Source organism: Lepidochelys olivacea (assembly GCF_965140295.1).
Source record: "Lepidochelys olivacea isolate rLepOli2 genome assembly, chromosome: 25".
Taxonomy (NCBI): Eukaryota; Metazoa; Chordata; order Testudines; family Cheloniidae; genus Lepidochelys; species Lepidochelys olivacea.
Genome location: NC_140435.1, coordinates 19,784,390 through 19,788,806, shown reverse-complemented (window position 1 = coordinate 19,788,806; position 4,417 = coordinate 19,784,390).

Here is a 4,417-nt window from a genome sequence, read left to right as displayed (position 1 = left end):
TTGTTGTACAGAAAGTTCTCATCTCAATACTGAAATAACTGATTTAACTGACTAGTGAAAACCAAGAAGATACCTGGAGAGTCACAGTACAGTAATGTGCACTGACTCAGGATATAGTGATAGGTCACTCTTATAAATGTGTTACATCTGATTACTTTAGAGAACTATTGTGAAGTCAAAACTCAAACTGCAAATTTGAACCAAATTCAAAAGTTTGGTTCTTACAAAACTCATTCCTAATTCAATGAAACCTTGAAAACCTTCATAAGCATTCAAAACATGTCAGACAAAGAATTAATACGAGTCCTGTCTTCTTTTACAGTCTGAGTAATTTAAAATGGTCAAACAGAAACATGTTCCAATCTTTTAATATTTCATTACAGAGCTGCTGAGGATTTACTGCAGGATAAACCTCTGGGATGTTTCCTCATATGAGTTAGTGAAAGTCATATTGGTCATGGTCCCTCATAAAAGGGGGCTTCTTAGCCAACATTTTATTGAAATAATTCCAGATAGCTGAGACTGATTAGCAAAAGTCTGGATACCCAGGAGTATTTGGTCATATATTGCTTTTGCAGCGCCTTGCAGTAACCTTTTCAGCATGGCTTAAGCTGTCAAAACTTGTTGTCTCTGATGGCATCTTGCAGATATTCTCCATCCAGCTTGTTGCCAGTGTCTCTCTCACTAGCTATAGGGTTGTTGTAGTTCTGACTACACAGTCAGTTTGTAAATATGATTTCTGCTTCTAACAGACTACCACCTTAGCTGCTGGAGGGAGAAGAGGAGCAGATTTACAGGCTATCTTTCAAGCATTCAGATATCATAGTGGTGGGTGTGGTATAAGAACCTGAATAGAATAGGATTTTTCTTTTTTTGTCTGAGCCTAATAACCTATTGATTTAGCATAACAAATGTTTTTTTTTTAAAATACAGTTTTTACTGTCTGCTCAGCTACTATTTTTCATATTTAAGTATTTTGGTTGTTTTAGAAAAATATTTATGGTGACCTGCAACAGGAAATCATATATTTGGGACCCTCCTTTCTTTATGACATATAAAATAGATCTGAAAGGTTTTATTTAAATTTCAATTTTTTTTTCCTTTAAAAAAAAAAATTAACATTAGAAATATCAGGTCTCTTCTTCCCTGTTCTGCTGGAAGAGTCTATATGCAGCTGGGAGGAACCAATGCCAATATAATAGCACAAGAGAATGAAAATATAACAGTTGAGTAGGGGAGGGATTTTTTAGTCACTATTTTAATACCAATTTAATTTAAACTTGATACATGCTGCGGGGGGGAGCTCAAGCTTCTATCACCCTCACCCCTTCAGCTGAGGCTAAAAAAAGAACTGGAAGAGGAGTTTAATTTATCAACAGTCCTCTGGTTAAAAATGTTGCAGACAACATTTGATGTTCTGGAGGTAAAAAACAAGCCAAAAAAAACTTTCCATATCTCTGTCATAGAATATCAGAGTTAGAAGGGACATCAGGAGGCCATCTAGTCCAACCCCCTGCTCAAAGCAGGACCAATCCCCAATTTTTGCCCCAGATCTTTAATGGTCCCCTCAAGGATTGAACTCACAACCCTCAGTTTAGCAAGCCAATACTCAAACCACTGAGCTATCCCTCCCCCTCTCTGTTGTATGAACACTTCATAAGTATTAATGGACTTATCCTCACATCACTAGTGTGAGCTGGGAACAGGGTGACCAGATAGCAACTGTGAAAAAGTGGGACAGGGGATGGGGGGTAATAGGCTCCTATATAAGAAAAAATCCCAAAAAATTGGACTCTCCCTATAAAAATGGGACATCTGGTCACCCTAGCTGGAGAAGTGGTATCCCTGTTTTACAAATGAGGAACTGAAGTACAGGAATAGAGAGATTTGCCCACAACAACCCAGGAAATCTATAGTAGAGCCAGGAATGGAAGCAGATCCCATGACTGTCAGTCTAACCATACACCATAACCACAAGACCTCCTTCAGCCCTGCTTTGTATGTCTTCTGTTTTCAGTAATTGCTGCATGGCCCTGGAGCCTGGGAAACGGGCATGTAGATATTTGTTCCTTTCACAATTTTATAAATCGCCATAAACCAGTAAAAAGCTCAAGCCCAATTTTTCCTCTGCTGGTCCCCTTTTAAAGATGGCAGACAAACCAGTGACTCTAGGAGCTGTGGACAGCCCAACAAAATCATTTGGGGAAATTTTTTATGTATAAGAAGTAGTTTAATAATTTGCATAACAGACACCGTCAAGTAACAGCCTTCTACAATTTTTTTTCCCAATTTGTATAGAACTCAAAACAGGCAGTTAACTTCACAAAGCCAATGTAATGCAGAGTGGCCAGGGGGCTCAGCTGCAAAAATCGGGACTTTTTATGTGGAAAATGGGACCATGATTACAATGAAAATCTCCTTATTAAAGTGAAATCTGTTCTCCTGGGCTCTAATGTACCAAATCAAAAACTCTATTCAGTGATGATAGTATCTTTATCCATTTTCTTCTAGTGCCCTGTCCGCACTTCATGACTGAGGAGTTAAATAATGGATGGTTCATTATTTCAGGAAAGATTACAAAATATAAGACATTGGAAGACTTGATGTACTTTCATAAACATAATTCTATCAGACCTTACAATGAACTGTTAATCCAACCATGTGGATAGGTAAGTCAAGTCGGAATGTGCATCATCTTTTTTTCTTACCCTAGAGTAAAGTATTGTAACTGCATTTTACTTGTGGTGCAGAAACAATATAAACTGCTTCTGGGTCTATGAACACAGGGAAGAAATGATGTTGTTGCGGCTTTCAGTAATCCTACAGTGCCACTTGCTGGGTGATATAGGTGGTGCTACTAATGTGTGGTTGCTGCTTATTAAAATCCTAGAATCATAGAATATCAGGATTGGAAGGGACCTCAGGAGGTCATCTAGTCCAACCCCCTGCTCAAAGCAGAACCAATCCCCAACTTTTGCCCCAAATCCGCTAGATAACCTTGTTCGGAGTCAGCCTCTCCGGAAACTGCTCCACTTAAGTGATATGCAGGTGGGCTGTTGAGTGCTGAGAAACTGCAGACCTGCAGTAGAAAGAATAGATAAATACAGAAATAGAGCTTGAAAAGAGGTGCAGGGCCAGGAATTCCCCTCCCCGATCCCTCAGACAGGCTTTTTAAGTTGTTTTATTAATGAGAAAATGAGCTACTATGTTGTGCTTGGCATTCCAGGCTGCATCTCTGCTTTCATTTTCTAATGTTAACTTGAGCCATTATTTATATTCAGGGTCCCCAGTATTCAGTGATGCTGTAGCAGTGGAATTTGCCATGGAATTGTGCTCCAGAATCTCTCTTAATTGAAGGGGGGTGGGGGAGGAAGCAATTGTAATAAATGCAGTGATGTTTGCCTGAGTCTGCGGACAGGCTGAACCATAGCTCTAAGGTTGGATGTGAACTGCCCCATTCATCTCAGCAATGTTTATCAAAATCTAAAAATTATAATTTGTCAATTTTAAAAAATATTTAATTGGCCACTTTAACAGAAACATGTAGCAAACATGCTTATCCCACAGCCCTAAACAACTTCCCATAATTCCCCACCTGTCCCCTAACCAGCTCCCAAAACCTCCAGCTTCACTCCTGACAACTTCTGCGAAGCAATTAAGCATTTTCAATATAAAATTTTGCAGCACATCAAAAATTTATCCTGTCCTTGCATTTTTAAATTAACTAAATTTAATACCAAATTAAATAACACAAGGAAGGTTGTTCCAATTGATTACTCATTTTCACATATAATTCAAAGTAAAAAATATCCAATTTTACATATATCTGAAGCAAAGACAAAATTTTCAGTCTGCTGCACTAGAACACCGCAGATTCCAGGCTCAGGTTCCTTGACATATACTGCAGGTCACAGAGCACACAAGGTCCTGTTTATAGCCTTACACACTGTCTGTTTTTTTCTTTTCAGGAGAGTGATTAAAATACTGATTGTGTGAGAAAACAATTCTTCATAGTTATTTTAAATAATGATATGAGTTGTGCAAATCTCTTAGTGGCTATGCTCCCTGAGAATCTGACTGAAACCAGTGGCTGCATTTCAGGGTTCACACTAACACAGCAAACTATTCCGGGAAACAGAACAATGCAACTGAATCTTCCAGCAGACCAGGAAGCTCCCCCACTCCAACCCAGGACAGTGGCACCCAAATGATCCTTCAACATTCGTGACAAAGAACCTTCTTCAACACAAACTGATCGTCCTAGCTGCTGTTTGAATGGACTTTATGCTTCAGTTACAGAAGAAATTAAGTCTGAGTCAAATAGATCTAATAAGTAAAATAGATTTAATATCTGTAATTAGACTATCAAATTCAAGTTCTCATTTAAAGCTTTTTGTATTTACAACACGGAAACAAA